Source organism: Rosa chinensis, chromosome 2, assembly GCF_002994745.2.
Source record: "Rosa chinensis cultivar Old Blush chromosome 2, RchiOBHm-V2, whole genome shotgun sequence".
Taxonomy (NCBI): Eukaryota; Viridiplantae; Streptophyta; class Magnoliopsida; order Rosales; family Rosaceae; genus Rosa; species Rosa chinensis.
The window spans coordinates 61,516,320-61,525,747 of NC_037089.1; the positions used below are offsets into that span (position 1 = coordinate 61,516,320).

The 9,428-nt window shown below is 38.5% G+C and overlaps 1 long non-coding RNA gene and 1 pseudogene across 1 annotated transcript; one reads left to right on the forward strand and one right to left on the reverse strand.

Moving 5' to 3' along the window:
* LOC112186780 overlaps positions 1 to 6,705 on the reverse strand; it is a 70,351-nt pseudogene extending 63,646 nt beyond the window's left edge.
* Positions 6,706 to 7,107: 402 nt separating this feature from the next.
* Positions 7,108 to 7,796, forward strand: LOC112190400. Its single transcript, XR_002932383.2, has 2 exons — positions 7,108 to 7,216; positions 7,497 to 7,796. It is a non-coding gene; the product is annotated as an uncharacterized LOC112190400 (long non-coding RNA).
* The last annotated feature ends 1,632 nt before the right edge of the window (positions 7,797 to 9,428 follow it).

The window sequence follows — 9,428 nt, forward strand, 5'->3', positions numbered from 1 at the left end:
CAAAAAGCCAAAGCCTCATGCATGTTATTCATCTGTGTGGCACATCTTAGAGCGCCACCCAACTTGTCAGACGCCACACAAATCTCATTATAATCACCACCAACCACCCATGGAAGATTCCCCTGCAGACTAAACTGGCGCAATAAGTTCCAAGTCTGTTGTCTGTTCTCAGCCCTAGGTTGGCCGTATAAACCTGTAAAGCGCCAACACTCGGGTTCACCAACAGTGCTCACAACCACATCAATATGACTCTCCGAAAGAGATTGGAGAGACACCTTAACATCATCACTCCACAATAAACAAAACCCTCCCGCTCTACTTACCCTTTCCCCGTTTCTTCTTTACAAACTTACAACTCACCGAAATCGCATTTCTAGCTCCACCCCAACTGATCCCGAACATCAGTCATCTCCCCCTCCGTACACCGAGTTAAATCAATTGCATAACAAAGCTCGTTACTTCAATCATGCAGAGGATCATTAGAATTGGAAGTTGTAAGTTCTTCAACTCTGTTCTTTCTTCAAATGGCATGGTCATGCGACAAGGATGTGCGTTTAAGGTGGTAACATCTATTTCTAATGGAATGTTCATTGTACCCTAAGGTTCTATTTATATGATAGATAGAGTTTAAACTCAGTTTGACCCAACTGAAACTCCTAATTGACTGGCATGAAAACATTTCAATTTTGAATTTTCGAGTTTCTGATGACACTATTTGTGCTACTTCCTTTCATTCTCTGAGTTCTGAAACTTGTTTGTCTGTCTTGTAGTTATGTCTCTCAAGTACAATTGCTTGGTTACTGACGTCTACTATTTCAGTATTTTTCTTTTTGGCAAATATCCTCTACTCCCTGTACCAAAAAAAAAAAAAACAATCCTCAACTCCTCATTAAAAATTAAGTATAATCTATACTATTATTAAGAGAGGAGGGTTTGTTAGCCAAAATCTAAAATTTTGACAGAATTGACCCTTAAATATTAATAAACTTTGAGAATTAATTAAATCACAAGGATAATTAAGACATTTACAAAATGTATTTTTCTTTAAAAAATTTGAAAAAAAAATATCCACAAGCCATTTTTCTCTCTCCCACTTTATTTTCTCTGCAATAACCAACTTTTTTCTTTTTTATTTTCTGGAAAAAAAATAATAATAACTTACACATGCAGAGCATGTGTGGAAAAATGCTAGTAATTTAATAAAGGGTTGGGGAATGGTTTTTTCCTTTCCTTTTGTTTTAAATCTGCTGTATTTATTAATGGGGAGGAGCCAAGTTGGGTCCGTGGGGGGTTTGACGAAAATGCCCCTGCACTCCTCCTTCATTGGGAGCAGCCGTCACCGGAGTCGAGTATAACCCAAGCCAAATCCAGGAGCGCTTGTTTGGCTCGTGAATCTCGGCTATCCATATCCCCTTGTACGGCTCATCGCTTCGTATTGGACGTCGCTTCTTCTTGACCCTAAATTTTTCTGTTCTGGGTCTGAGCTTTCGGGTATGAAAAAGTGAACTAGAGAAGGATAGAGGTTGAAGATGAAGGTGAGTGGTTTTCGGGGAAGAGAGGGAGGCAAGGTGTTGCATTCTACTTGGCCACTGAGCTTGTCATCAATGTCAATCATAATATTACTTCAGCTTTAGGATTCATGCAGTTTGATTTTATCTGAGTTGGGTTACCATAGACATTTGCTCATTCTTCGACCTCCTTCAAAACAACTTCATATTCAAATCTGGGTTTTGGATGGTTATTTCAGAACTTATATTCAAACTCCGATCCTACCATGCAATTGGTCAATTGGTGGAGCAACAGGTCGAAACCCGAGTCCATCAAGAAAAAGAGTGAAAGGGGATTGGTCGCAGCTGCTCCTCTTGCTCAGCTCTAAGATATTAGAGTGTTGTCGAGAAACATCGCGGCTGCCGGAAATGGATGAAGAAGATTTGTTTTAACTATTAACGTTGACCGTCAATACACATTTATGAACAATGGACGGGTGGATCACCTAAATGGTTGAGATTGCAGGTTTTTATTATTATTATAGTAGAATCCGTTTCTATGGCGAACCCTGAGGTGATGTCAGTAGTGTAACCACGCTAGACCTCCATTTTCAAGAGGCCACCGATCTATAGCAAGTGCAGATATATCAAATCAATAATAGTATTAAATGTGCTTTGGTTCGCTTGGTCAATACGGCATCGTGCAATGTATTAGCGCGTTTCTAAACTGGTTGTTTTCTTTCATTCCCCAAGAAAATGAAATGAAAGGTGGAATATCAATTTTTTATATAATTTGCAGGATAAATCATTCTCCAAAACAAATAATCAGCACATTACTTCAACAAACAAAGTGACACATATAAAATCAAATTATTACACAAATAAAAGGACCGATGTTTGTTCCAAGAATAACATAAAATGAAAAGACTAATTGTCACGTGTGAAGATCGTGTCAAATGATTAGTATATTAAGTATGTAACTTCTTTTAGTGTTACCTTAGATGTCGAACTTGACATCTTTACTGACGCTTCCTTTTGCAGGGGAATACCTTAGAAGTACTAGCTAGACTAAATGCTACTTGGTTGAAGTGCTTTCATATGCGAGGGCCTCATACCCTATTGTCGCCTTCATGCTAACCCCAGCCAGTACTCGGCTAATCATTGCTATATATAGATGTTGTCTCTGAGCATTTCTTGTCTAAGAGCATGATGAAGAGAGACCGGCAGTTCTCAATCTCAATCCTTCCAAGGAGCCTATGTGGGTTTTGATCCGCCAATGTTGTTCTTAGTGTATAGTTCTTTCATCCTTTAACCCTGTTGGGTTAATTAGTACGTCCGTCCTTGGAGCCATATGCTTTGATTGGCATATCCAAAGTGTCTGTTTAGCCAGTCTTGGTCTCATGAGTCTTTCTTGAAGTATCCATTAAATGCAAAGGCAGAGGTCATAGAGTTCTAAGATTATCAATCTCAAACAGATCTCAATATCCTTTCAAGGTTTACTTGTGCTTTCATATTGATGATGAATTGGGTCTAATTAAACATCTAGAGAATGTATATAGTACATAGAAACTCGATTGCTTTCTGAGTTGCAGAGCATGCAATTGGTGTTGAGCATTCAAGAAAAGGAGATGTATATAGTAATGGGATCATTGTGTTGGAAATCTTCGAAGAAAGAAAAAGGGGGGTGAAATTTGCACACCCCCTTTTACATTCCACACACCCTATACATTTTTTTTTTTAATATTTCTTATCAATCCATTATATTTCTCTTCTAAAACTACCCTTCTCTCTCTCTCCCTCCCTCCCTCCCTCCCTCTCTCTCTCTCCCTCCCTCCCTCTCCCTCCCTCCCTCCCTCCCTCCCTCCCCCCCCTTACGTTATCGAAATTGCAGCTCTTCTTCCGCCTGATTTTGAATCTGAATCTGACCCATCTACATCCTCCGCCACCCACATCCCAACATCATGAACAATCTTTATCTCCAAACCAAGTCCCCGAAGTTGCAAAACTAGCGATCCTGGGATCATCGTGGCCACCGCCGAAGCTAGACTTCCCAATCGACAGAGAGAGAGAGAGAGAGTTAGATAGCTTTAGCAATGCCAAGATGAGTATTCATGCTTGCATATCTTGCTGTCCCAGTCAAATTCTTATTATCTCTGAATTAACATGAGCACATCAAAACCATAGATAAACTAACTAAGAAAATGCCATTTCATATCAAAACACCCAAGACAATGGGATCGGCAAGGCAGATAACTATAACAGGATTAAACTAGGGCAGGTGCCAACTGAACACTTGTTCAGAAATAAATGCATTATGTAAGCAATATCGTGTGGTCTGATTACCTTACAGTACTGCACATCACAAGTCTCACTAAACCAATTCATAATCAACCAAATTTATGTTAAAAAACTTATTCCAAAAAGTGGTTCTCATTCATTTGGGGTAGACACCGACCAACTACAGCCTCAATCCAGGCCTTGACGGTAACTAAATACAAGAACATGAAAAAAATATCCTCATACCTCCAAAACATCACTAGTCAAAAACTAAATCACTGAAAATGCTTTCCTTGCTCCTTTAAATAATTATACTTAAAATGACATAAAATACTGGCTGAAGAAACCTGCTCTAGAGCAATCATAAATTGCCCAAGCGAAAATAAATGATATAAGTTCCAACACCATGAATCCATGATTGTATCTAACTAAATAGAGAATCGGCATTACAGATTGAATGTGGGTAAACCCTCAACGTCCTTGAAAGTCCATGTGAATCTAATGCTGGTACTTTAGACATCGATAGTAGCACAAGTTAAAGTCCGACACATTAAGAACCACCCCTATAAGTCTATTAGGCCTCTAGTCTTCAAACACATATTCAAGAGAGGAAGAGAAACTGACAGAATTTCAGAAGTAGGGATGAGCTGTGAAACAGGTCAATATTCAAAAGTCATTCAAAGCAACCAACCTATAAGGAATATGCTGATGGGTTGATGTGTCTCTATACTTCTTAGCTAGGCCGAAATCAATGATGTAAATCTACAAAAGCAGAGAGAAAGGCATTTACATATAGCACAGAAATGACAACAATAGTTACATGGAACATAAACACTGAATTAGGAATTAAATAGAAAGTTCAAAGGACCTGATTTGCCCGACGACCCAATCCCATTAGGAAGTTGTCTGGTTTGATATCCCGATGTAGAAAAGACTTGGAATGAACAAACTCCACTCGATTTATCTAACATGAATTTCAATACAAAGATGATTAAATTACAAGCCACACTAGATTCCAGAAAATATGCATCCATCATGAAAAGAATCTTACCATTTGATCTGCAAGCATGAGAACAGTCTTAAGAGACAACTTCCTACTGCAAAAGTTGAATAAATCCTCAAGACTAGGTCCCAATAAATCCATCACAAGAACATTGTAGTCTCCTTCGGTGCCAAACCATCGCACATTTGGAATTCCAGCTGACAAGTCATAAAAGAGTTCAGAAAGATATGTACTTCAACATACATAGTACAGAAAAAGCAAAAAAGGATAGTGGTGAAGGCTATTACTTCCTCCCTGTAGTATTTTATACAACTTCGACTCATACAGCAACTGTGGATGCTTTGTCTTGACATTTTCCTGAGAAAGAGCTAGAAGCACAAATCAGCAAGAAGAAAATATAGCAACCCCATGTCATCCGAGACAAGAACAAATAAGAATATCCAGCCAAATATGCAATTGAAAGATTAACAGATCATACACAGATTTTCAGCACTCATTTTGATAACAGTCAAAGGAAGCAAAAAGCAGAAATCTCATTTTGATAACAGTCAAAGTTTCTGTCACCATTACATGAATTTTTGTACATAGAATAAATTTTGCTACGTAGCAGTATGTACTTGATGATGATGATATGCCACCATATGTGGATGTAATATTTCGTTGTTTGTGGACTCTGTTCTCCATCTGCTCACCATAACAAATCACAAAGCAAGGGACAGACAATTAGAGAAGAAAAAACAGTTTCTTTAATTTCAAGTTAAAGAAGTGATAATCAATTAAGTAAAATGGAAATTCTTCGAGCTTCATCAACGGATTTCACCTTCTTCCCAATCTCCAATGCGAAATTCATCCTCTTCATAAACATGTTCAAGTTCATCCCTCTTCAAATAGATGCCCAACTTGTCAAGTGTCAACCAACGATACACCCTGTAACAAGAATCCTGTTTGATGCCACCACTGCACAACAAGTTGAGTTGTTGAAGATCTTGTAAAGGATTCTCGACTTTCAATCGAGCAGCCTCTTCAACCCTCAAAATTTCCTTACGAGCCTGTTCCCTTAGCCGTTTGATTCGGAGCTCCTTATATTTATTCACTGCACAAGTGATAGCAGAAGCAGAACCCTTCTCTTGGTCAAGGCCGCGCTTGATTCGGTGTTCCTTATCTTTATCCAGTACTGCACAAGTGATAGCAGAAGCAGAACCCTTCTCTTCGTCAAGGCCGCGCTTGATTCGGTGTTCCTTATCACAAGTGATAGCAGAAGCAGAACCCTTCTGTTCGTCAAGGTTTCTGGATGACCTCTTGGCCCCTCCTCCTCTTTTGTTGTTGTTGAGTTGTTGAAGACTTAATGGACTAATAAGAGACACAGACCTATCCAAAGTAGCACAAGAAGCTTTCAAGGTTGAAGACCTAGTTTCAGGAAACCGTAATTTCCACTTAGCCTCAAAAACCTTACCAAGATTCTTGGCCATTGCATGCTGTTTTTCTCCAAGAGAGTAATACCATAACGCGTTTTGGAAGGTAAGCTTGACATCGGCCACAAAGGCATCAATACTGGAGTAGTTGTCTCTCTCCAACTTGGATTTGACGGTGGACAGATCCATAGGCCTTCGAACCTCCTGAGAATCAGGGATTCGAACAGCCACAGAGCCATGACGGTGATCAATTAGCTCCTGCAAGATCCCGCAACAAAGAAGCTTTTGGGTCTGCTCCAAACCTGTCATCGGCATCAGCTTTTGCTTCTTGGATGATGAAATCGTTGTGTCACCCACATCCTCTCTACGCCTTCTTTTAGAATCGCAACCCATAGCTGCAATTCTGAAGCGCAAAACCCAGAAAGAGACGGATATAACGCAGAAACTAAGAGTGATCTAAGCGAAGCGAGTGCAATTGGAAATCCCTTATGAAACGCAAGACCCACACACTCGGAATTGGAAAAGGAAAGGGTCGGTCGTGCAATATATAGGGAAAAGGAAAGGGTCGGTTGCCAATACGGCGTCGTGCAATATATAGGGAAAAGGAATGGGTCGGTTCCCAATACGGCGTCGTGCAACCCTTCAAAAACCATTTTCAATTTTAAAAGATAATAATAATCTATACTATTATTAAGAGAGAAGAGTTTGTTAGCCAAAATCTAAAATTTTGAGAGAATTGACCCTTAAATATTAATAAACTTTGAGAATTAATTAAATCACAAGAATAATTAAGATATTTACAAAATGCATTTTTCTTTAAAAAATTTTTAAAAAAAATATCCACAACTCATTTTTCTCTCTTCCACTTTATTTTCTCTGCAATGACCTACTTTTTTTTCTTTTTATTTTCTGAAAAGAAAAAAAAAACTAATAACTTACACTAACTCAATTCGAAACAGAGAAAAGAGAGGAGATTCAAGACCCACAAGCAGAAGCTCCAATGGCAGAACCAAAGCAAGAGCTGAAACACCTCTCAGGTATTATTTCTTTGTATTTACAGAATCACCAAGGTTATTATCTATTTTGTTATTTATCTGCTTTCTTGGTTGCTTTTGCTATATTCTAGTTCATATTCTGAGTGAGATTGATCCATTAATATTCCGAATAAAAATTGAATCTTGATGATGGGTTTTGTGTAAAAATCGCATATTTATGTAGGAGAGGATTTAGATCATGTACAATGATTTACCTAGAAGTTAATCTATCTATCTATCTTTTTAGGTATATATTTTGATATGGCACATTGATATTCGCCAGGACATCACGCTGAGAAATCACCACATCATGACAAAGAAACGCATGGAACGTGTAATGAAATTGATGAAAACACCCCAATTGAGGAAGTGAAAGGACCAAATGTGTGTGAAAGGGTGAAGGAAGAAGTCGAAGCCATTGTGCAGGCGATAATTCACAAAGATTCCAGTAGCCATGACTCTTCTTCTAAGTGAGAGAGGTTGGTTGATTGAGCATCAGTTGTATGCAACTATAGCTAAATGAGAAGTTAATATTGTATTTTCGACCTTTTGTGTAACTTCTTTGATTGGAATGTTTGTTGAACTCTCTATTTACATAAAATGGGGCATGATTGTTGTAGTTTGGTCGCCGTTTGAAGGAACCCCTTTAATGAAAATGCTACATGGTTGTTTGGTACTTATTCTTTGATCATTACGTACTTTTCATATCATTATCAAAAACTTAAGCTAGGCTAGCTATCAACACGTACTCCCCAAATGTAGACGCCAAATAGCTCCAAGACCATTCTAGTTCGACCACAATCTGCTTTAGATTGCTATTGCTAATATAAAATCTAAGACCATTCCAGTTTTGTTATAATATGTCCAATTGTTGGTCTATTCTTGTAGAAAATGAGTCGATTATGACGATGTCCTAGCCTTGGAAACTCACTTGATGAACTCATGCCGTGAATGATATTGTTGAAATGTTGAAATATAGAATGATCGATGTTTTGAATATGAAACCGCAGGTGGATTGCCCTGGAAAGTTTTGGATCCATAAACATTAAGGGTCAGGTGGGCAGAACCAGAAATTCTGGTTTCTGGTTTGGCCAAGGTACGTTTTACACTTTAACTCACCAGTTGGAATGTAAGATGTTGAACATTTCTTATGCTGTACTCATTAATTTCTTCTAAACTTTCACTCACTAGGATCATGACCTCTCTACAAATCTCAGTAGAATGTTTTGATATTTAAAACTAGGACTGAGTTCATTATTCATGGAGAACACAATTGATGAATCGGTTGTTCCACTCGCACGACTTTTATTTATTCGAGCCAACTCGCCTTTGAGCCTTGTCACCACCTGACTCATGTTTGGCCTTCCAGTTCAGATTTCAGATACAATCCCTTGCCAACTCAACAGCCTTCCACGCATGCAGAGTTGATGACGAAATCTCCTCGTAACTTAGGATCCCAATACTTTTGATATCCCCATTAGAAAGCATGGAGCTAACCCATTGACTTACATGACTATTCACTTGGGCTGTTCTTGATATCACAAGTCGGCTAGTTATTATCTGCAAGAGAACAACTCCAAAGCTATATACATCGATCACTCTTCTCTTCATGGCTATCATCATAAGCTTACAATAGATATAGATATAGAAATTAATTAAGAAACAAGTCTCCACAAGTCCATGATTGATCTTATGGATTTGATATGCCCATATGCAGAAGGCTCAGCTGGGTGGCCTCGTGCATTCATGTGAAACTCTTTAGTAACTCCAACCACACTACTCCATCATCATCATTCTCTCTTCTGTGTGTAAAACTACAAACTAGCTAGGCCAACCTCTCAAGTCCCATTCATTCCCATCCTTCCTCTCATTTTATATGGTAGGGGCCTAGAAGCCACATGCGCTTTGCCCTCTTCTCTTTTCCAAAATAATCTTTCATTAAAATCATTATATAAAGGGTTTTTATCATAGGTGGGGTCTGAACTATGTCTGACCGGACTGAATGGTACCTGGACTTTTAAAATGATCAAATAGGTACCTGAACTTCCAAAACCACATCATTAAGGTACTTCCGTCTATATTCCGTTAATCCTCCGTTAATTGCAGGGATAAATCAGACATTTCACCCAAATTGACCACTAAAATGACTGTTATAACCTCATTTGACATTTTGTCAATTTCCCTCCTTTCTATCTTAATTTCCCTCCAAAAAAAT